The sequence below is a fragment of the Camelus ferus genome, chromosome 6 (genome assembly GCF_009834535.1).
Source record: "Camelus ferus isolate YT-003-E chromosome 6, BCGSAC_Cfer_1.0, whole genome shotgun sequence".
NCBI classification, from domain to species: domain Eukaryota; kingdom Metazoa; phylum Chordata; class Mammalia; order Artiodactyla; family Camelidae; genus Camelus; species Camelus ferus.
The window spans coordinates 62,543,991-62,568,915 of record NC_045701.1 but is presented as its reverse complement, the minus strand read 5'-3'; the positions used below and the strand labels follow the sequence as shown (position 1 = coordinate 62,568,915).

Sequence of the window (24,925 nt, the reverse complement as noted above, 5' to 3'; positions counted from 1 at the left end):
ACACACGTTAGCTCATTGTTCTGTCTCACAAAACTGTAGGTATGATGACTAACTTCATTTTACGGGTGAGAAACACAGGCTCAAAAGAGTTTAGCAATGCAGGACTAGTCAGGGATCAAGCCCAGATCTGAACTCCCGGTGCGTGCAGTTCCAAATCCCTCCTCCTCAATGCCACGGCGAGTTGCTTGAACTGGGTTTCAAGAAAAGGAAATCAGAGATGAAGAGAAATTCCTCCTTCAGGCATCATCAAATATCCCTTCTTCAGGATGCTTCCCAGGTCACCCCATCTAAAACACCACCTCACCCCCTCCTTGACAATTCATATCCACCTTCCCCATCATATTTCTCTGCTTATCATTAACTTGCCTTCCATTTCAATTGTCTACTTCACTTATTGTCAGGTTCCCCTACTAAAAATCATTGTTCATGAGGACAATGATTGCCCTATATTTTGTTCACTGTTGAGTCCCCTGCATCCAGCCTTCCTATATAGTAGGTGCCCCCCACCAAAAAAAACCTGTTGAATAAATGAATGAATACTTTAAAACAGAACTAAGAGGTGGTGTGTAGTAAGAAAAGGAGGATGATCTCTCTGTTCAGGGAAGAAAAGAGAGATGAGAAAAGGTGGTGAGAGAATCTGGCCTGGGGCAAGTGAGAGGCCCCAGAGGGACCTACAAGAGGAAATGAAGGTCGGCCAGGTCCCCTGTGGACTCCAGGAAAGCCTTCCTGCTGGCAGAAGTGAATTCCAGCTGCCAGGGCCTCAGCCTGAGGGCTTCTGCTGGGGAGGGCGGGCTTGCAACCCTGAGACAAAGGCCTATGGACATGCAGCTGGCCAGAGAGGCTGGACTGAGCCATGGACTGGGCTAGAGGGGCAGCCTGGGGTGGGGAGGAAGGGGGCAAATGAGGAGCTGAAGACAGCCCTCAGTGCAGCTGCAAAGGCCACACCCTCCCCAGCACAGAGTCCCCTCAATCCCCAGCACAACAGGGAACAGCTAAGTGGCTTCACAATTAACCCTCCAGGGGCAGTGCTCAGCTGGGCTTGTAGCAACCCCCAGGCTTGGAACCAGAGTCTTCAGAAGGTTCCGAGAGGGGAGTGGAGGTGAAGGGGCAAGCCACACATCTGGAACACAGTTCTTCTTCCCTCCTGCCCCAGGTCATCCCTCAGACCATGGCCTTTGGCCATCTCCAGTGTAAACACAGTGACCCTGGGATAGCTGTGGATTTGGTAAGGCAAATGTTTACCCTGGAGCTAAGATATTACAGGCCACGGGTGTAAATGTCCACCACTGGCTCCCAGTATCTACTATCTCCTTGTGGCACACATGGGACGTATCAAGCAAATTGCAAAGCTTGTGAGGGCCCCTCCCAGCCACAGTGAGCCCTTTATTTCCTATAGGAGTTTATGCAGAACTTTCCCACATACGGGGCTTCCTTTGATCCCTATCACCACCTCTATGAGGAAGGGCAGGCAAGTACTCAACCCTACTCAGGTGGAAACTGGGTCAGAAAAGATACATGATTTGCCCAGGTCATGTGGAGAAAAGCATGGATTAGAGTGAGGAAATCTGAGTTCGGGTCCCTGTTTGGCCAACAGGAACCAGGCTCAAAACCCCTCACATCTCTGGACCCTGCTGCCTTCGTGTATAAATGAAATAGGGCTCATCTGAGGTGCCTTCCAGCCCAAGCAACTCTACCAATCTTTGACGCCATTCAGTAGAGTCAGGACTAAAACTCAGGAAAAATCCTGTGCTGGACTCCCAGGCCAGTGCTCTTTCTACTCTCCTTCATATACCACTTCTAATAAAAGGTAGTAGAAAAGCCCTCAAGGCAGCTGTTAAGCAAACCACTCCCTCTGCTTCTAGGACTTGGTCTACCCCATGCCCACTCCCTGCCCCATCCCCAGAGCAAAGTACCCAGGAAGCCAAGGGGTTGCCCAGCCTTCTGGGAAGAAAGTGAGAGACAGTGGAGGCAGAAGGAGCATTAACAGCAGGAGATGAGATGAGGCATCCCAGGACCACAGAGAAGAGGATGAATAACACAGAGAAGGGGTACAACTTTTTTGGGTTCTTATGCCCTAAGTCTTCTGTTGGAAATGGCTGGGGTGAAGTCACTCTCAGCTAAGACACTCAGGATTCCACTCCCAGTCCAGCAAAGGAGAGGCTGGAAAGATACTTTCCTGAAGGGAGGCAGGCTCAGTGGGAAGCCCTCCCAGCTGTCATTACTCTCCCTGCTCATTATTTCTTGAGCAAAGTCTGTGTGACTGGGCTGTGTGCAGAGGCATGTCTGAGGAGACTCTGGGAACCCCCGGTCTAGCGTTCCAGGCTGCCGGTCCAGGGTTCCCTCTAGGGTGATGCAGTCTAGGTCTCCTCCTGGGAGCTCCAGAGCAGGAGAAGGCCCCTTCACCCGCCAAAAGCTTAGCGAGTGACCTCAAGGATGAAACTCTTACGGTGGCCTGTAACACCGCCCCACCCCAGGCCACACCCCTCCAGCCTCCCACCATTACATTTCCCACTCCGCTCTTCCTTTTGTTTTCAAAAGCAGCTCCAAAGAGTAAAAGTAGCTACCTAAAAACGTCTTGAAATTTTCAAGTTTGCACGCCTTCTCCTAGTTTCGCAAACCAAAGTACTGAGAATAGGGAGAAAGTTAACCAGAACGATTTCGGTATTGGGGGAGGTCGAGACGAACAGTGGCAGGTAGTGGCCTCTGTACTTGTCGGCTCACCGACACCTCCTATCTGGCACCCACTCTAATCCCTCCAGGACGCGAGCTGAGATTCCCAGAGCCAGTACCGTGTGGCACCAACCCGGAACAGGCTGCTGGCGCCTCTCGGGCTCCCAGGACCAGAGGCTCGGGCCCCTCCCCAGAAGAGGCCACCTTGCCCAGGCCAACAGTCCGAAGCAAGGACCAGCCCTCGGGCAACCGAGCGCGCAGTGGGCGCAGCCTCGCGGGCTTCCCGGGTTTCAAAATGACCCTCTGGGAGACACCGGGCGCGTTCGCTCTTGCGTTTCCGGGGTGGGGGCTAAAGGACAGAAAATGTCTCCTGCACAAGCCTCCCGCGCTCCAGCCCTCGGCCGGGAGGGTGGCCCTGTGAGGAGCCCTCGCGATCCCAGGCACCACTCTACCGCCCGGGGAGGTCCTCACTACGCTGGGAGTTGGGGCGGGTGACTGGGAGGGTGGGGGCTTAAAAACCACTCCGGGCACTGCCGTTTCGCCCGCTGCACTGGCAGAGGGCGTGGAGAGAACCGAGGGACACTCACCGTGCAGTGGCCGTCCCGCCCGGTCCGGAACGCACGGCGCGCGAAGCCGCCCAGGTGCCGCCGCAACGCGGGCGCGAGTTTGAAAGTCGCTCTGGGAAGGGGCCGAGGCTGCCGGCCGCTCCCGCCCACCGCCAGCCCCTTGGCGGAGGGGGCGCGGCCAGCTGCGAGCGCGGCCCCTGGGGACCCCAGCCCGCGCGCGCCTTCCCAGCGCCCGGCAGGAAGTCGGGGCCGAGCCAGCGGGAGCTGCCGCGGGAGGGGGCAGGGAGGGAGGGAGGGAGGACGCACCAGGAATTTTTCCAGTGGGTGGAGACTCGGGCCCGAGGCTGGAATCCCGCGATTGGAGGCTCGGCGGGGGCCCGGGGAAACTTCGCGGCGCTGCGAGCTGGAACCTGGGGTAAAGGCTGCAGCGACGGCGGTGGGGCTCGCGCACCGCTAATGATTAACTCCCGCAGGTGGGGTGAGCGCGCCGTCGCGGCAGTGTCCTCCCGGCGGAAAGCTAGCCGCCCCGGAGCAACCTAGATGCGCTAACACAAAGACGCACGTGGTGGGGGTCACCCTGGTGTCACATACCTGGTAGCACCGCCTCCGAAGAGGGCACCGGACGGCCAAAACTGCCACCATTGTACGGTCAGGAAAGGGGGCTTTCAAGTGAGTCACTAGTTGGGATCGGTTTGGGGAGTCCTAATCCTACCAGAGCAAGTCACCTCGGCTTTTCTGAGTCAGAAAGGCACGTCTTGAATTCCTCACTGAAATTCGGTCCCCGTGACCCTTTACAGTTGTAAATCCAGACCTCAAAAACTGACAAGGAAGATGAAGAAGCCGATAAGTTGGAGGGAGTCCACCAAGATACTGTTAGGTGGGAAAAAACAAGGGGCAGAAACCTGTGTAATAAAGGACCCATTTTTGTAAAACGAAGAGAACCTGACTCCTGTTTTTATGTCTGTATGTAATCATATGGGCATGGAAAGGTGCACACCTGGGATGCGAGGGGCTGAGGACGGCACAGGGACAGTCAATAAGCTTGGGTTTTGGGCACGAGTGTACATTTTAAAACCCGAAATAATTCATCCATAAAGTTGCTGAAAAAAAAAGATGCTGTCCCAGCATGACAGGATGGGACCCCCAGAAGAAGTCCCACTGGTTAGGCGTTACCACCAATTCCTAGGGAGGTGGGATGGTACACTGATATCAGACCCACTGGGTATATCTGACATCCAGTAGAGACAAGCGTGTATAGTAACGACAAACAGATCTCACGTTAAAAAACAAAACAAGCCAAAAAATTAAAATAAGCTACTACATGCAAACATAAGCCCCAGGTGATTTACAGGGCGGGGAGAGGCGTGCGAGGAAGGAAATGGCTTTCAGGTGACTTTGAAACTTGATCCTGACGGAGGGTGGGGAAAGCCAGCTGGGCTCCTGGCTACCGACTGCGGGGAGGAACGGGTGTAGAGGTAGGCGCTGGGCCTGGTCGGCCGTGGAAGCCAGACGCACATTCCTCAGAGAGGGAGGGTCGCACATTCCTCAGGGAGGGAGGGTCTGCTCCAGCCTAGCAGAGCCCTGCCCTCGCCGACTGGGAAGGTGAAAGCCGAGATTGCGGAAGGGGCGTCGGAGGTAAACAGTCGCTGCCGCTCTGCCAGATACAGCCGGCCGGTCTTCGAGCTGGTGGGGGAGTGAGAAGGCCCGGTCCCCTCCTGCCTCCCAGAGAGCAGTCGGTTCTGAGGCTTCCGCCTTTCTTAGATCCTGCTTTCTTCTCTGATCACCGGTATCCTATCAATCCCCTCCTGCCCACCTCAGATTCTAGCTTCCAAAGAAGGCCCCTGACTTAACTAAGCCATTAGTGAGAGCATCCTCACTCCTCAGCCAGGGCTGTTAGTTGGTTACTGACAGTAATAGTAGCTCATTTAGTGAAAGCTTACCTTTCAGTGAATGCCTACCACTTGTAGGGCTCCTGCAATACTATTTACAAACATTGTCTCCCTCCATCCTCATAGCTGCCTTGTGAGCTGCTACGTATCCTTATGCCCATTTTACAGATAGTATAATTGAGGATCAGTGATCTAGCCACTTACCCAAGTTTAAGTAGCCAGCAAAACAGAGCCTGACAAGATCCCCAACAGGTCCAACCTTTGGAGCTGACTATGTGCTAGCCATTATTCCAAGTTCTTTACACCAACAATTGCAGTCACAGAAGAAGAAACAGAGGCAAGGTCACACAGCTAGTGTGAAGTAGACCTAGGATTCATGAAATGGGGACTCTGCTCTTCACCATTAACTATTCTGCTCTCTTTTTGACACTTGTTATTTAGTTCAGGACTTGATTATAATGTCTTGCTCTGTTTTCAATTGTTTTAATGTATATCTTACTTCCTAAAAAAAAGTGCACTCTCTCCTTATGGCAGAAGTCATAGAGGACGTACCCAGTAGAGCAATGCTGAATTCAGATGAAATAATCCAGTTTGTGAGAAATTACACAATCTCACTTCTAAGAATAAAACTCTGTGTCTGGGCACAGGAGCTCTAGACAGAAACCACTCCACAGCTCAGAGCCTCTTTCTTGCCCCTTGCTTTAGTGGCCTCATCCTCTCTGCCAGTAAGTCATTTATTATTTTAATAACATCTTGCGCCTCAGTAATGCCTTTAATCTAAGATCCCAAAGTGTTCTAACTCATCTTCAAAGTACCCCCAACTGAGATGGGGAGATGGGGGTATTTTCCCCCATTTTATGGGTGAGAAAACCAAGACAACACAGAGTTGAAATGACTCACTATGGAAATCAATGGCAGGGTTTCTTCTCCCAGCCCTTCCCCTCCCCTTCCGAACTCTTGGCTGCCAACATTTGCATCAAAATTTCAAATCCCGGAGACAAAGGCCATTGAGTTTTCACAATAAAGGACATTTCCAGACTGTCATTTCAGCTGCTCTATTGTGGTAGACCTCAGGAGAGGGAGGGGATGTAAACACGGTGAAGGTCCCCATGGGCTCTGTGCTTCCAGCCCAGAGTAGGAGGAAGGACTGACTGGGGTGGGGAATGAAATCCCAAACTTGGAGGAAATCCCTGTCAAAGGCAATCTATAAAGCACCGCCAAACTTTGGGTCTCAAAGCTTCCAGTTTCAAGTTACATTTTAGCAATATTTCTCAAAGTGTGAGCCAGAAGCAATAACAAAAACAGATATATTGGATAGCATCAAAATTCAAAACTTTTATGCCTCAAAGGACATCAAGAAAGTGAAAAAATGCAAAGAATGGGAGAAAGATTTTGCAATTCATATATCTGATCAGAGACTGTATCTAGAATATGTAAAGAACTCCTACAACTCAATAATAAAAAGGCAACCCAATTTAAAAATAGGCAAAGGATCTAAATAGACATTTCTCCAAAGAAGTCATGCAAATGACCAATAAGCACATAAAAAAGATACTCAATATCATTAGCCATCATGGAAATGCAAATCAAAAAAACAATGAAATATCACATCATACACTTTAGGATGGCTAAAATCAAAAACACTTAATAATAAGTGCTAAGGAAGATGTGGAGAAATTAGAACTCTCATACACTGTTAGTGAATGTAGAATGGTGCAGCCACTTTGGAAAATAGTCTGTCAGTTCCTCAAAAGGTTAAACATATGACCCAGCAATTCTACTCCTAGGTATATACCCAAGAGGAATGAAAACATCTGTCCACACAAAACCTCATACACAGATGTTCGTAGCAGCATTATTTACAATAGCCAAAAGGTAGAAACAACCCAAATGGCCATCAGCTGGTGAATGGATAAACAAAATTATAAATAATCTATACAATGGAATATTACTCAGTCATAAAAAGAAAAATACTAATTCACACTATAATGTAGATGAACTTTGAAAAATTTATGCTAAGTGAAAGTAGTCAGTCACGAAGGACCACACGTGTGTAATTCCATTTATGTGAACTGTCCAGAATATGCAAATCTACACAGACAGAAAGTAGATAGTGGTTGCCTAGAGCTACAGGTGGGTAAAGGGAGGTTGGAGGAAATGGGGAGTGACTGCTAACAGGTTTGGGGTTTTTTTTTTAAGAATGATTCAAATATTTAAAATATTTAATATGCTAAAAATCATTGAATTCTATACTTTAAATGGACAAACTGTATGGTATGTGAAATATATCTTAATAAATCTTTTTTTTTTTAATATGTGCTACTACCACATGTTCCAGAGTTACAGGCTGCCTGTAATCAGAATCTGTCAGAATTCTATCAGAATCTTTGGTGGGCAGGACCCAGCTCTGCATTTTCCCAGAGCACACTGAATGAAGTTCACTGTGCCTCACAAAACAGTGATCCAGAGCCGTGTGGCCCCTAGGCTTCCTGAAATTACTAGAATGCAGGGTCTGTAATTCAGAAGGCAGTAGAGGCAGGGGTGGGGATGGGGTGGAGGATGATTCCTCAAGTTCTTTATCAGTAACTTCTTTCCCTCAGTCTGGACTCACTAAGTGTAAAAAAAAACAAAAACAAAAACAAAAACAAAAACCTGACATCAGAAAGGGGAAGAGGATATGGGGCAAGGGAGGGGAAGACTTCTCCCCTCCTTACTGCATTCAGACTCGTAGCCACTGCTGTGGGGAGCTCTTGAAAGAAATGCGCTGTTTACTTGAGTCTGTGTCTGCAACAGAAACATTTGCCAATCACTTGCGGTTTTTCAAGAACCTGGGAGCACATGTGAACCATTTCTGGAGATCACTTATGTTCACCTTTGTTATCAGTAGATGAAGGAGTTGTAAGTCAGCATTTATGACACCTGAGACCAGGGAGTTGGAACAAAGACATCAGCCTTTGACGATCTAGGGGTAATTTATACACAAACATGCTGTTCCTTCTCTAACTTCTGGCCACTGGGCCAGAAGTTTTTCTGTTTGTATCACATCACTACCTGTAGGTGAGTGAAGTGTAAACATGGAACAATCAATCTTTACCCAGCCTAATGCTAAAGTGAAAGCTTTTCTGGGGTGGGTTAAGAAAATATTAACTGAGATGGTGTTTTGAGTTGTCTGTATACTTCATTTATCTATGTGGTTAGTATCTTAGAAGACTTTCCACTTCTACCTGAAGTTTTCAGATTTGGATGTTCATAAAAATCACCTGAAAAGTTTTTGACTCAGGACAGAAACAGACCCCAGGAATCTGCATTTTTAATGAACAAGTGAGTCAGAGGCAAGAGAGGTCTATAGATCACACTTTAAAAACCACTTTTTGTAATTCTGCTTTGTGTCTTTTCCCCTCCTGGCACTTCCTCTTTCTCCCCTGAAACACAGGACTCAAGATAAAAATCCTGTAATCCCTCCCAGAGCTCCAAATAGAAGAGGGCATGGCTTTAAAGACTTTAGGATGTTGGAATAAACCAGGCTATTATATTTAATCAGATGGAAGAGTTCCACCTTGATTGTGTGACATGCTTGATCTTTAACACCTTTGGTGACAAGCAGGGTGGGGTGCACCTACCAAACACTATACTGTAACTTTCAGAAAACAAATTAATGAGAGCTTAATTAGGAGGTAATTACCCAGTTACTTGCAGATGGAGGCAGTTCTTTCTGACTGTAATTTTGGTTGTCGATGTTTTCATCCTAGACCAGGGACTATGGGTTCTCCAGCTTCTCTTTCTTGTCCAAAAAGGACAGAGCAGCTCTACCACAGAAACAGCAGGGCCCTGATCTGCATACCTTTCCTTTGGTTCCTGTGCCAGACCATACAGGAATCACGGATTAGTTATAACCAGATTAGGGCGACTGGGACCAGGTCCACCTAGTTTCCTTAACCACCAGCATCTCTTCCAGGAGGAATGAAGAATCAACCCAAGGAGAAACTTTGTTTCTCCACCTGAGCAGTGACCAGGCTCACAGACTCCACTCGGTCCTGTCCTATTCTTGACTGCCAGGCACTCCCAGCAAGATCTCAGATCGCCTCACATGAGAGCAGTGTTTTGTGGAGGTCAGCCACACTTTCCTGCTGTACAGCTGTCTTCTTCTCAGTCTGAGGGGGTATCCAGGGTTTCTTCCAATCCTGAAAATCTCGGATTCTACCATCTTAAGGCGTCCTGAACTGGATATTTCAGCTACAAGCTCTCTTTTCCTTCACCTCCAAGCATATCTAGGGAGAGAAACCTGGCTTCATAACTCCTGATTCTCTGATTTGAATACCCTTATCCTAGGCCTGTGGTTGTCCTCAGCCTGCTAGGAAGTTTCTGGGGATACCATAGTGCCTGGAGCAGTCAACAATCCTTTGAGGATTGCCCAACAACACTGGGAGGCAGGTAGCAACTCTCTCCCACTTTACAGATGAGAAGGAACATCGAGGCTCAGAGAGGTCAAGTCACAGGACCCAGGTAGTGTGGTCCTTAATGGCAGACTCAGGACATGTGCCCAGGTCCCTCTGCACCCTAAACTCCTGCTCTTAACCACCATCATGCTACTGAAATACCCCAGCCCAGCTCCCAAGGAGCCTCTAGACCCAAGCGGAGGAGGTGGAAGCAACTTAAGCAAATTAAACCCAAAATAAGAAATGCCCCCACCCCGTTCTGCCCCACCAAACCGGTATGAATTGCCTTACAACTCACCAAAAAGCCTCGGGCTCACAAGTGAGTTTACAGACTTGTTCCAGGGGCTGGTAAATCAAATGATGGGAAGAAAAGGAAGAATGTGTTCAGGGTCATAAAGTAGAGGAGAGGGGAAAAAAAGCAAGTCTCTAAATACTTGTGACGTGACATCTCAAGCTAGCCGGCTATAAAAGGTGAGGCAGGGCCTTGGCCTGGCAACCACAGACTTTTAAGCCCTAATCACAGTTCTGCAGCCTATTCCCGAGGAATAGTCCCACTGCTTGAATTCCAGAACATCCTGTCCCGCCTGCCCCAGGGAGAGACAGAAAGCAAAGCTAAAGTTTACCAAGTGCTGCTGAAGGGAGTGGGGAGTTAGTCTCCTTCCTGCCGGGCTTAGAGACTCCTGCAGAATTGACTCCAGAACCATCCTCAGCCCCAGCTATCCTGCATGGCACTTTGCCTCACCATAAACTCGCAGGTCCTAACAATAACGCTCTCCCTCCCCCAGCTTACCTGCATCCCTATGGCCCCACCTTCTCAGGCATCCAGACAGGATGGAGGACTTTGCAGTCCCTCTGGAAGCAAGGCAGTTAACAGACCTGAATGTTAGCTCTGCTTCTCAGGCAGACCTCTCTGTGCCTTAGTTTTCTCATCTGAAAATGGAGTGAGTAGTAGTACTTATCTCAGAGGGTGTTATTCAGAAATAAGTGAAAAATACCATATGATTATCACTTATATGTGGAATCTAAAAAAATGTCACAAATGAACTGGTTTACAAAACAGAGACAGACTCACAGACATAGAAAACAAATATGATTACCAGGGGGGAAGGGGGTGGGGAAAGATAAATTGGGAGTTTGGGATTTGCAGATACTAACTACCATATATAAAATAGATAAACAACAAGGTCCTACTGTACAGCACAGGGAGCTAACTTCAATATCTTATAATAGCCTATAATGAAAAAGAATATGAAAAGGAATATACATGTGTAAAATTGAATCACTATGATGTACATCAGAAATGTACACAACATTGTAAAATGATTATAAATCAATAAAAAAAAGTTAGTTTAAAAAAAACAAAAAACACAACATTGTAAATCAACTATACTTCGACTGAAAAAAAAAAGAAGTGAGAAAATATCTATAAGGTACTTAGAACAGTTCTCAGACCACAGAAAGAGGTAACTAATAATGTTATTTCATTTCTGCTTCTAAGTGTTGGGTTCCCAAGACCCACACCTCAGGATCCTAGTTTCCCTAATGCCACATCAAGTTCGTCCAAGAATCTTATAACTGGAAGAGACCCTAGAAGTCACCTAATATAAGTATCTTTTCCTCTATGAAATTCTGACACACATCTATCTCAAAGAATGAGATAATATCAGTAAAATACTTAGCACATGCCTGGGATATAGTAAATGCTTAGTAAATGTTAGGGTTTGTGACAGTTAATTTTATGTGTCAACTCCACTGGATCACAGGATGCCCAGACATCTGGCCAAATGTTGATTTTGGTTGTCTGTGAGGATGTTTCCAGAAGAGATTAGCATTAGACTGGTGGACTGAGTAAAGTGAGTTGCCCCCCACCCACCCCCGAATGTGGGTAGGCATCATTCCATCCTTTGAGGGTCTGCAGAGAACAAAAATGTGAAGGAAGCTTGAATTCACTCTCTGCCTGACGGATGAGCTGGGACACTGACCTCCTGTCCTCAGTGCTCCTGGTTCTCAGGCTTCAGACAACACCACCAACTTTCCTGGGTCTCCAGCTTACAGATGGCAGGTCGTGGGACTTCTCAGCCTCCATGATCGTATAAGCCATTACCTCATAATAAATCTTTTCATGGTTCTATTGGTTCTGTTTCTGTAGAGAACCTTGACTTATACAGGTTTTGTTGTTGTTTATTGGTTTGTGTAGGTAGGTATTTACTGAGTATTTATCTACCCATTTGTCCATCTATCCTATAGTCACTTACTGAGTGTCCTGGTTGCTGGGAGATGTACTCTTAGAATAAGACATGGCATTGCCCCAGGGGGGAAATGTGTAACCAGACCAAAAACAGAAGATCCAGAAAACAATGAGAGAACAGTTGAGAGCCTAGCTGTGCAGGATTTTCTATGCTCTCAGATGTGACTATTATCACACCTGAAGGGAGACAAGAAATTCCCTTCCTTTTTGTGAATGACTCAGAATGCATATGTTCGAAGAGTGTTGGCTTTAAGAATGAGGATATATGCTTATGTCAAAGATCTTCTTATCACTCAGGAGGCATTTAAACTACCATATTAGCCTCAACTTTGGAAAATCCTGGTCTTTAAAGGTTGGGGTAGGATGTTTGGGAAAGAGCCAAATGCCATTTGCACCCAGGTCTGGTGGAAAATGTAATTTTCCAGCTGCATTAAAATGGAAAATGTAATTTTCCAGCTGCATTAAAATGGATCCAGAATGAGAAGTGACCATGGAGTGGGGAACAAGTTTATCTCTTGTGGCTCTGAAGCCATTTCTGAAGACATTTCCAAAGAGGAGCTGATTCTGATCTGTACCTTTCCCCACCCCACATCCACCCTCCTGGTCTGCAGTCCTCCTCCCCAGGGGACCTAGGAGACCTTCCCTGGAAGGTCTCAGCTGTCTGCAAAGATGTGCAGTCTCAACTCTTTTCCATTCTCTTCCTCTGCTCCTCCTCCGTCATCCTCACTCCCTGATGTGAAAGAGTCCTTTTTCCCAAATATTTCGACCTGTTTCTGAATTAGTTTTTTGTTTGTTCATTTGTTTGCAAATGACAGAGAATCCACACAAGCTAATTCCAGTAGAAAATTGTCTTTTAATATCGTCTTCAGCTTTGTCTCTTATAGCTGGAAAGTCCAGCTACGGAGGCATGTTAGTTTGCAAAGTATTGAGGCACGGCTGGCTCTAAAAATATTGCAGGTCTCTGTTTTCTCTCCCTTTTTCTACTCTACTGAGATCCACTTTACAGGCTGGCTTTTTTCGTGAGACAGGGAAGCTGGCTGCTAACAACCCTAGACTCATATTCTATGAGCTTATGAACCCCGGTGGGAAGAGAGGAGTTATCCTCCTAGCCCTCTTCCTAGCCTGTCAGGATCCGACAAAGCAGGCAATAGGGGTTCACTGATGGAGTCCTAAAGTTGGCTGTCACGTGGGGAATACATGGTGCTGTGAGGTGGATCCAAAAGACAAAAGGACAGCCTCGGACTGATATGGGGAAGAAGACAAGGCTGTGCTGCATTATTCCGGAAAACCTCATCCCCTATTATAGACTTCACAGATAGACACTTGTCCCCACTTCCTCCCAACCCTAATGGCCAGACCCTTCACAGGGAAACAAATGGTTAATTGCCAGAGAGCTTGCCCACAGACCACAGCTATCTATTGCAGGACACTGCAGCAGAGTTAGTTGTCAGTATGTATGGTGTTTTAGGAAAGGGATCCAGAGCAGAAGACCAGGTTAGGCTGGAACACCCTTATACCCTGGAAAATTCATGAAATGGATTTGGTGGCGAGCAGAACAGAATCCCTGCTGCAGGCCAGAGTTCACTTAAAGAGAGTGGGTGTCAGTTTCAGGACTGTAGATGTTACACTCAGGAAGAGCAATATTTCAGAGCCTCAGGCTGCCCTGGGCTCAATATTGAGTGAGGACTGAAGACATTTCCATGTTACTTATTCTCTGTTTTTTTGTTTTGTTTTTTTAAATTTTTTATTGAAGTACAGTCAGTTTCAATGTGTTGATTTCTGGTGTACAGCACAATGTCTCAATCATGCATATGCAAACATATATTCATCTGGTTTTAAATTCTCAATAGGCAGCACTCTCTAGGGGCCCCAGACTAAGGGAGCAGCAGCTTCCCATCAGTCCAGAACAGAATTATAGAGGAGAAAAGAGAGGGAGGCTAGGGCAGCTTGTCCAACAGCGGTTTCTGAGACAATGGAAATGTTCCATGTCTGCAATGACTACTGCAAGTGGGTTTTGAGCACTTGTACTAGTGCAACTGAAGAACTGAATTTTTAATTTTATTTAATTGAAGTGAATTTAAATTTCAGTAGCTACATGTGGCTAGAGGCTATGTATTTAGACGCAAAGCCTTAAAGAACATCCTTCCTCCACCCACCTGCAGGGCTTGGAAGGGAAAAGGCAGGATAAATTGGAACGGAACATCCCAATCAACGATCTACGTCAGGAAAGGCAGATGGTGTAGGATGGGAAATGGGGAAGACCCCGGGTGTCAGCTTCCTTCCTAGACACAGACATCAGCTGCTGAACTCTGGCAACTGGTCATCCAGCCTCCCTCTCTGAGAGCCACTGCCTCTGAAAAGGACCTCACAGAAGGTCATCTGAGGCTGCCAGGTGGCCCCAAAGCCACAGTCCATTGAGGAAGGAAATAACTTCCAGCCTCCCAGTAGCCCTACAGGGAATTCCCTGCCCCTACCCTGTGATTTTGGAGACCCCATATCCCACATTCTTCCCCACTGTGGGAATTATCTCATGCTATGCCTGAGGACCCTGGCTCACATGTCCATTAATGACCAGGTCCCTGCAGGATTTCTGTTCCCCATGTGCTGACTGAGGGCCTCCCAGATCATCAGAGGAAAAGCTGAACTTAAATAATTTCCTGTCCCAGAACAATCTGTCACCTAGCACAATGGGAAAGCATCCAAGCTAGCCAGCACTAGTGACATGGCTCCACCCACAGCCTCCAGCCTAGAAAGAGGTCTGCTCTACCAGGACGGTCAGGGACTAGGTGAATGAGTCCTGATAACCTAGGGGAGACCTAAACCAGACCTGCAAGTTAACACCAAGGCACAGGCCTAAGACTAAAAGAAAAAAGTGAGTTTGTGGGAAAATAAGGTGATTAATCAAATGCCTTTGCACTGAACTCACATCACAGCTGCTCACAGGCACCAGAAGCCAGGGTAGGGCACTGGGTGGATCTGGGCAAGGCCAGGAGAACAATGACAGTGGGAAGTACTCTAAAGTCCGATAGATGGCACAGAGGAGTAGGCGCCAGGCTGATGACAACTTGGCTCCTTTCCATGCACCTTCTGTCTCAGCTTACAGACCACCTCAGGAAGTCGGGCTTTGACCAACTCCCCAGCTGTCAGGAGAGTGAAAGCAGGAGCTCAAGAGCGCATGCCCTGGTCTTGCTCTGGTCCAAGAGGGACTTAAGTTCTGAGCCTTCTCTGACCATAGTTTCTGCATCTATTTGGGGTATCCTTTTTTAGAAACAGGTTAAGCTTGCACATCCATGTTCATTGCAGCATTATTTGCAATAGCCAAAAGGTGGAAGCAACTCAAATGTCCATCCACAGATGAATGAATAAAGAAAATCTGATCTATGTACACAATGAAATATTATTCAGCCTTAAAAATGAAGGAAATCCTGTCACATACTGAAAGATGGATGAAACTTGAGGACATTATGCTAAGTGAAATAAGCCAAATATTGTATGATTGCACTTACGTAAGGTGTCTGAAGTAGTCAAATTCATAGAGGCAGAAAGTAGAATGGTGGTTGCGGGGGGGCCAGGGGGAGGGGAAAATGAGGAGTTGTTCAATGGGTATAGTTTCAGCTTGAGGAGAGGAAAAATTTCCGGAGATCTGTTGTACAACAGTGTGCATATAGTTAACACTATTGAACTGTAAATTTTATTTTTTTTTAACTGAAGTGTAGTTGATTTACTGAACTGTACATTTTAAAATGGTAACTGTAAATTTGAAAATCAAAAACTTACAAATAAATAAATAATAAATTATTAAGGTCTGTCTATATTCTCTTATCATTCATTATCATCATCTACCTGCCCATTACAGGAAGCCCAGAGAACTGAGAAAGAATTTCTTGTTAAGTTTTGCAAAAGTAAAACTTGCCCGTCGTTTAAACGTGATTTGTGGAGAACAGCGCAGCTCCCCGCCCCGCTCTGACCTGCCTTTCCAGAGACAACTGGTTTTACGCTTCTCTGCCTTTAGATGGTCATCACCCTACCACAACGTAATTTGCTGCTGAACTTTGATTTATCAACTTCAGATATCTATGACTCCTGCCTAAGAAAGATGAGGGTTTAGCCCACTAACCCGGCCCCCACCTTCTCCCTAATCCTCTTGTCCCAATCCTCTTGTTTTCGGTCGTTACAATTTTCAGATTTTTCTACAGGTTAACTTTGTAACTTTAAAAAATGTACTTAAAGCTCACTTGATTTCTAGTTGGGTCTATTTTCCTAACTACTTCCTAATAGTCTCCTAACTCTATAAAATCAGTTACAAAAAAATTGGGGACTTTTACCTATCTTTCCGCCACAATGTCCCCTTCCATCCCCAACTTCTGTCAGTTGTGATCCTACATTTATATCATTCTGGTGAATAACATTAATTCCATTTTTCTCTTTTACAATAGATTGATTCAGGGGTTGAGCACCAGTCCACTGTGCTAACTCCATTGCAACCTTGTCAGGGTGGCTCCCTCCATATGGCAGTGATGCATTTCCTGCTTTATGGGTCCAATGTCTCCACGGAGGAGACCTTGCAGAAGGTGAGTCTGGTGCAGATGACGGGCTCTGAACATGAGGGGCTCCCCTTCTTAATAAGCAAGTGTTTCATTTTTTACAGATTCCTCATGGTCAAAACAATAATAAAATAGATTATGGGAGATACCCTCCCAACTGAAGTCAACTGTTGTCAACATGGGAGGGTCCCCTGTGATCCACCCAAAGAAAATCTTCCCACAGGCCTGGGTGGCCTCTAATTAGCAATTCACTCCTTTGTGTTGTGTCATCAAATATGCAAATATTCCTAGGAGGGACACCATATTAAGTGGCTGACACCAGAGTACAACCCAGTTTTATCAGATGGCTGCCTTCCTGTGTGTCAGGAAGGGTGAGCTGCCCCGATAAGCCAAGCAAGCCCTTGCCGCCGGGAAGGGGAGTCGGTGGCTGCTTCCCTCACTTTATGGCTGCCACTCTCACCGGTGACCAAAGCAGCTCTCCAAGGCCAGGGGTAGGGGCCGGGGTTGGGCAAAGCAGCACCCATCTTCCCAGCACAGTCTGCAGGCACCTAGCTACCCAGAGCTTGTGAGAGAAAGGAGATGAGGAGGTAGAAAGAACAGGGAAGAAGGCTGAGCCTCTGTGGAGGCTCCAGGGGATACCTGACGGGGCTTCAGAAAAGAGTCAAAAGGTGCCCGGCCTGCCTCTAAGTTCAGGGGTTGACTTTTCTGCTCCCTGCTTTTTCTTTTTTCAAGTGTTTCTTAAAAAAAAAAAAAAAATATATATATATATATATATATATACACACACACACACACATATACATATATATATATATATATATACACACACACACACATATACATATATATATATACACACACATATACATATATATATATAAAATTTCTCATGGGGGGTAATTGAGTTCTTGTTTATTTGTATTTTTAAAGGAGGTACTGGGGATTGAACCCAGGACTACATGCATGCTAAGCATGCACTCTATCACTGAGCTATACCCACCCCAGTGCTTTTTTACCATCGTTCGTAGCATTTGTGAATTGCTTTCTCTGTGTCTGTCTCCACCATTTGTCTGCAGCCTCCATGAGGGCAGAGTCTGCCCTGTCTTGTCTCCACCGTCTCCTCATCCCCAGCACAGTGCACAGTGGGTTGTGTGTGTCTGGTGACTGGTAGGCAAAGGCTGGAACATTATGCTCTTTGGTTTGCAAATGCCCTTCTCCTCTGCAGATCTATAACTTAACTCATCACGGTGCTTCCACATCCAGGCCATGTTGGCTCATTACCCAATTGAAATGCTAAGAATCAAAAAGACAGGGTTGTCTCTTTAGCCAAAGCCCAGGTCTTGGGGGCTGGTTTATGATGCTGGGAAAACCCAGTGCTCTCCATTGTGTGAAGCATTGCCCAGCAGACCTCTCGGTTGTGGAAGTGAGAGCCTGTGAAAGAGCAGGAGTGAGCTATGTGCCAGGAAGAGCAGCTTTTGGTGTCTGTTTTACAATATTTGCTGTATTAACTTATATACTCACACTTGTGGGAAATGATGTCTGTACGAGAATTCTTTACTGCAGCTTTGTTTGAAATAGCAAAAGACCGGAAACAATTAAATGTCCCATCCAGTGAGAATTGGTTAAATAAATGATGGTGCCTCTGCATAATGGAATTTCAATGCAGCCATAAAACAATGAGGAAGCCCTCTATGTACTGATATGGAACATTCTTCAAGGCATATTGTTAAGTGAGAAAGGTGAGGCCCCGAACCTTGGTTCTCTGGTTGTGGGGATGGAGGCCAGGTAGTTTGGGAACAGGATGGGAGGGAGACTTCACTGCATACCTTTTTCTGCCTTTTGAATTTTGAATCGTGCAACTTATTTCTAAATGTAAATACAATTGAATTTTGAAATAAATAATAAGAAATGCTTCTTTTATGCCAGGCTACATCTTTTGAATCCATTTTCTAGTTTTAGCATGATTCCATGAAATGAGGAACATTATCCCCATTTTCCAAATAAGGAAATTGAGACTCGGAGAAATAAGGCAAGTACCTCGGTCCACACGGCCACAGGATGGTGGAGCTGGGATTCAACCCAAAGTCAAGCAGATCTGAGGGCTGAACCTCTCTTTCTGCCTCAGTTTTCTTTCTCCCAGTAAGACCAATGGGTGCTTTACCCCAGGGGACCCATTTGTAAGGAGCCAACTCAAGGAAGCCCCTGCTGAGGGCACAACAGAGCCCTAAGCTGGGAAGTTCTGGGAGCGTGTATGAGGCTCTGTGCCTGTGTGAGTGTATGTGAGAAAGTACAGGTGTGTGTGAGTGTGCGGGCATATGTGAATGTGTGCACATGTGTCAGTGTGCAAGCTTGTGTGAGAATGTGTGCACATGTGCGGGTGTGCAGGTGTGTCTGGGTATGTGCGGATGTGTGTGAACTTGTGTGGGTGGGCATGACCGTGTGTGTGTGTGTAACTGTGTAAAGCGTGTGTGAGTGTGTGCACTGAGGCCAGGGAGGCCAGACAGGAGGAAACTAGTCACAGAGGTGGGTAAGACACTGAGGAGACAGAAAGTTGAACAGGAGCCTCATGGGGAGTGGAGGAGATGTGGGGGGTGGAGGCTGGGGTGACAGAGGCAAGGGCACCGGGAGCAGGATGGACCAGAGACAGCCAGCAGTGCAGACACTCAGCCCTCTGAGCACAGTAGTTTGCACTGAGGCCATACCAGATCTATTCTGAAAACATCCCCCATTTCCCCTCAACCCCCAACCCTCCCAGACTCATCACCCTTCGCCTCCATTCCCTTGACCTTGAGTATCCCTGTAACAGGGGAGCAGAGGAAAGGGGCCATCTCTGAGCTCTAGCACTTGGCGCAGGAACGATTTATTTATTTATTTATTTAGGCTGGGGTGGTAATCAGGTTTATTTTTTATTTATTTTTGGAGGAGGTACTGGGGATTGAACCCAGGACCTCCTGCATGCTAAGCATGCATTCTCCCACTTGGGCTATACCCTCCCCAAGAAACGATTATTCATGGAGCACCGAGGGCAGAGGGAGGCAGCTTGCCGGCTACGATGTGAATTCCCCCACCTGTACCTCCAGCTACGCCCAAGTTTTGTCACCTGGTTAGTTACTGCTCCTGCTGGGTTTCAGGTAACAAGCCCCCACTCAGCCAGGGTAGGTAGGGCCAGGGGCGGTCCCAGCTGGGGGTAAGAATGGTGCTTCCTGGGCCCCTGGCCTGAGGGGTACTGGCCCCTAGGACTTTTGGCCCCCAAGCCCCCAGGGGCTCCTCTAGCCCTCTGAGCCTTCTCCCCCAGCTCCACCCTGGCCTGTCCATCCTGCTGCAGCACCTGGTGCTCTCCATGCCATGCCTCGGCTGGACATACCACTACCTCCACGGGCTCCAGATGTTAATGTGGCAGTCCAGCCTCTGGTATGAATATCGACTGAAAAAAAATGCAATTCTCAACTTTTAGGTTGTGCATTTCTTTTCAGTAGACACGACAGTTGTCATCTGTGTGTGTGTGTGTGTGTGTGTGTGTGTGTGTACATGGTGTGAGCAAGTGAAAGTGTCCTAGGAGGAGGCTCATCTTGCCCTTGGAGCTGAGGGAAGCATCACCCCCTCTTAATATTCCTCAGAAAGCCTGGGCCACCAGGGTACTGAGCAGAGAAAGACATTGTTATGAGTTAATTATATCCCCTCCAAAAAATGCTGAAGTCCTAATCCCCAGGTCCTATGAAGGTGACTTTATTTGGAAATAAGGTCTTTGTAGATGGTCAAATAAAAATGAGGTCATTAGGGTGGGCCCAAATCTGACAGAACTGGTGTCCAAACAATAAGAGAACATTTGGACGCAGAGAGGGACACGCACATGAGGAGGACACCAGGTGAAGATGAAGGCAGACGCTGGGGGTGACGCAGCCACGAGCCAAGGTGCACCAAAGATGGCCACCAAGCCGCCAGAAGCCAGGGGAGAGGTGTGGAACAGACTCCCCCACAGCCCTCAAAAAAGGCCAACCCTATCAGTGCCTCGATCTCGGACTTCCAGCCTCCACAGCTGTGAGACAACAGATGTCTGTTGTTCTAGGTCACCTAGTTTTTGGAGCCCGGGAAACTAATCCAGGTGCTGTAACAACGGTCAAGTGCTCTTGCTGGAACTCAGAGCCGAGTTCCACTCGCAGGGGCACCACTCACTAGCTTTGCCACCACGGACCAGTCACTCCATCCCCGGAGCCGCCTCTGCTCACACTTCACGTGAGACTAGAAGGAGCACAGCCCTCCCAGGGCTGCTGTGAGGATGTCGGTTTGGCCCCGGGGCTGGCACATGCTAGAAGTTTAGCAAACTGGCTGATGCTGCTATGAAGAACACACTTGTTTTCAGGGTCTCTGTCAAAACTCCTGATGACAAAATTATCTCCAACCTGCATAAAGTTCAAACATGAGAAGCCAGAAAAGGAAAATAGAAAACTCCCGTTTATGGGGCCTGTTGTACCAGGCACAGTGCTGTCTATATGCTTTCCCAGAAGGAATTTAAATTAGAGCATCAGAGACTTGGGAGTGAGAGCCTGGGGAGGGACCTGCAGGAGGGGACAGAGGCTGGGGGACAAGTCTGATCTGAGAAGCAAGGCAGGAGCCTCGAGAGGAAGGGACTCCCAGGCCCGAGTGCCCTGCGCCCCTCCCTCCAGCCTCCGGCCAGCCCGCTGGCGTGGGGAGGGGCCGTGCGGGGGATGTGCAGACCACAAACATCACCCCAGCGGAGCCGGAGTCACCCGACCACAATAATGCGCCTTTCTGCCCTGGTGGAGACAGAGGGCATTGTGTGTGCCGGCTGCAGCCTGAGACCCGAGGCCAGCTCACCCCTCAGAAAGGCAGGATTGTCTTGGGCAACCTCTGTGGCCCAGGGCCGCCCGCCTGCACGTCACAACAAACCCAGAGCAAGTGAAGGGACAGCCACTGTGTGAGGACAGGGAGTCTTTGAGATTCCAGGCTTTGAAACCCCAAAGAGCCAGGATGGAGAAGGGAAGCAGGAGCTTTAGGACAAGCTGGATAATTTAGAGCCAGGGGATCATTTCCAAGTCCCTGGGATAGAGCCTTACAAAACCCAGGTTCCATCCAGAACACCTGACAGGAAGATCGGTGGTTAAGAGCAGGGGCATGGGGTCAGTATCTGGGTTCAAATTCCGACTGGATCTTTCCTGGCTGAGCAACTTGGGGAAAATTATAGATGAGGCATAGTTTCCCACCCCCTATAGACAAGGGGTTTGTGAGGATTAAATGGATTGATGGCTGTTCGCTTGGTAGGTACTCAAGAAATACCAGCTATTAAGATTATTAACCCATATTGTTCCAAATGCGATCAGAAGTGCAAAACGCTTAGCACAGAGCCTGGTATCTAGTAGAGATGCTTCATAAATGTCCTCTGTGCTGTGCATCCCTGACTTCTCTGCATCCCCAGTTTGAGGTGTTAGCAAGGTGGCCTGTTTTCTTTAGAGACACCCTTCTCCACAGGAAAGTGTTCAGGAAACCTGCCTAGAATTGCTCTGGGCAAATGATCCTATTTGCTTCCTCCTGGGGGCTGGGCCCCAGCCAGCCTGCAGACAGCTTCTGTTCTGCAGGTGGGAGGCAGTGGCCAAGTGCAGACAGGGAGGCCCTCCTTCATCTGCCTCTCTTTTGCCTCCCGGTGAATCCATATCCTGTGTTCTGCCTGAGCCTCCACCCGGCCCAGTTCTCTGGAGATTTTCTTTCCTCTACCACATATCCAGGGATCCAGAAGAGCCAACAACTTCACCCCTGTCAGCAACCAAACCAGCTTCTAAAGGCTCGGGCCAGTCAGACCAGGCTGCCCTCCCCCACCCCCCAACCCCATCTCCCGGCTCAGGACCCTGCAGGACCTGGGAGGGAGTGTGCCTCCTGGGCTGGTGCCCAGTTCTGACTGAGGCTGAGCTGAGGGCCTCTCCTCGTCCCTCCCCCACAGACACACAGGGCTTTCTAGTCAGATTATGCCATGGAAACTATGCACACGGCCTGCCCCGTTCACATGGCCTTGGAAGAAAAAAATAACAGAGTCTTCTCTTTCTGCCAATACCCACAGTCCTAGCGGGCCTGAACTACCAAAGCAGGCCTCTCATGTGAAACAGGTCCCCGTAAAGATCTCAGGAGGACTTGTCTGGGGGTGCCCTGGAGTCACTCTCCTCCCCTCAGCCCACAGCCATCTGCCTCTCTCCTCAGAGATCTGGAAAGCCAGGAATTTGCAGCCTTATATGGCCATTTCCTTCTGAGAACAAATCTCATCTCCCTCTCCAGTATCTTCCTGAGAACCGACAGCCCTGTTCCGAGGCTTGTCCAGCCTGCCCCTCTCCAGGGGATGGAGGCGACAGAGCCCCCCTGCTACCACCACTTTCTAGATCTGTGTTGTCTCATGTGGTAGCCACAAGCCATGTGTGACAATTTAAATGTTACTTAATGAAACTTTTTAAATTAAAAAATTCCATTTCTCAGGTGCACTAGCTACATTTCAAGTGCTCAACTGCCACCCAAGGCTAAAGACTCCCACCTGGGACAGCACAGATGTAGAGCATTTCCAGCATCACAGAATGTTCCACGGTCTGGCATGCTCTGGACCACACTCTGGAATTCCCTGGTCAAAAGGCTGCCCGCCAACTTGAGCCTGTGTTGGTGTCTTCCCTGGGTCTGGCCTCCCAAGAGCAGACCCCACCACCAGCGTGCCCACCCCAGCTGTGAGAGTGGCCTACGGGCCACTGCGGATGGAGCTGGAATTTGTGAGTCTTCCTGCATGCTCACGAAGCCTCTCTAGGTGCAGGAAGAGCTGGGGTAGGAAGGGGGGTGGGGAGAGGTGTGAGGGCCACACTGGCTTTCCCTCTGCTGCCACATTCCTGCACAGAATCCAAGGACTCCAGGAACTTGTAACTTCAAACTTGGCCTTTGGGTCTGGTCAATATAAAGGAATATTTTTCAAGGTAGAAAAATAGAACATATTTTGTTTAACTGTCAAACTTTTAAAATATTGACCTTATTGAGATGTAATTCCCATACCATACAAATCATCCATTGAAAGTGCACAATTTAATACAAATAGCTCATACAACTCAATAACAACAACAACAAAAACCCACAAAAAACAAAACAGAACAACCCAATCAAAAAATGGGCAGAATACCTAAACAGATATTTCTCTAAAAAAGATATACACTGGGAGAGAAATAGCTCAGTGGAACAGCACATGCTTAGCATGCATGAGGTCCTGGGTTCAATTCCCAGTACTTTCATAAAAAATTTAAAAATAGAAAAAGAAGACATACAGATGGCCAACAGACACATGAAAAGATGCTCATTATCATTAATTATCAGAAAAATGCAAATCAAAACTATACTAAGGTATCACCTCACACCGGTCAGAATGACCAACATTAAAAACTCCCCAAATGATAAATGCTGGAGAGGGTGTGGAGAAAAGGGAGCCCTCCTACATTGTTGGTGGGAATGTAATTTGGTGCAGCCACTATGGAGAATAGTATGGAGATTCCTTAAAAACCTAAAAATAGAGTTACCATGATCCAGCAATCCCACTCCTGGGCATATATCCAGAGAAAACTCTAATTCGAAAAGATATATGCACTCCCACAATGTTTACAGCAGCACTATTTAATAGCCAAGACATCGAAGCAACCTAAATGCTGATGATTGGGTAAAGAGGTTGTGGTATATTTGTACAATGGAATACTACTCAGCCATAAAAAAGAATGAAATAATACCAATTGCAGCAACATGGGTGGACCTAGAGATGATCATACTAAGTAAGTTAGAGAAAGACAAAAATCATATATCACTTACATGTGGAATCTGAAAAATAATGCAAATGAACTTATTTACAAAATAGAAACAGACTCAGACATAGAAAACAAACTTATAGTTACCAGGGGGGAAAGGAGTTTGGGTAGAAATAAATCAGGAGTTTGGGAGTAGAAGATACAAGCTAACATATATAAAATAGATAAACAACAAGGTCTTACTGCATAGTGCAGGGAACTATATTCAATATCTTATAATAGCCTATAATGAAAAAGAATATGTATATGTATAAGTGAATCACTATGCTTTACACCAGAAACACAACATTGCAAATCACCTATACTTCAATTAAACATTTTTAAAAATTAAAAATAAACAAAATGTACAACTCAGTGGTTTTTAGTATATTCACAGATGTGTATAACCTTCACTACAATCATTTTTAGTCATTTTCACTAACTCAAAAAGAAACTTCATATCTTTAAGTGATCACCTCCCCAACTGTTAAACCTTTAGCATGTAGGCATGCGGCAAGTGGCCTCCACTGGCCTGTAAACATGAGGGTAGGTTATCTCCCTCTCACCTCTATGCAGCCCCCTGAGGACAGAGACCAGGTGTGTTCCCTGTGTGCCCCCACCCCGCCACACCTGGTAAGCCAGCTACCACACAATAGGTCCCTAGAGCCATATTTGGTGGCTTCCTTGTTACGATTACGAGACTTTTCTGTGGGCATGAGAGAAGCCCAGGGATCCCAGGCAGAATGGGAAGGGGTCTGGAGTCATGT

At 47.3% G+C, this 24,925-nt stretch overlaps 1 protein-coding gene across 1 annotated transcript in view; it reads right to left on the bottom strand.

Moving 5' to 3' along the window:
* Window positions 1-3,507, bottom strand: part of PLEKHG3 (pleckstrin homology and RhoGEF domain containing G3) — a 39,542-nt gene extending 36,035 nt beyond the window's left edge. Inside the window, exon 1 of the mRNA XM_032482188.1 lies at window positions 3,258-3,507. The gene's annotated coding sequence lies outside the window, so the exon portion shown is untranslated. The remainder of the gene's footprint in view (window positions 1-3,257) is intronic.
* Window positions 3,508-24,925: the final 21,418 nt, after the last annotated feature.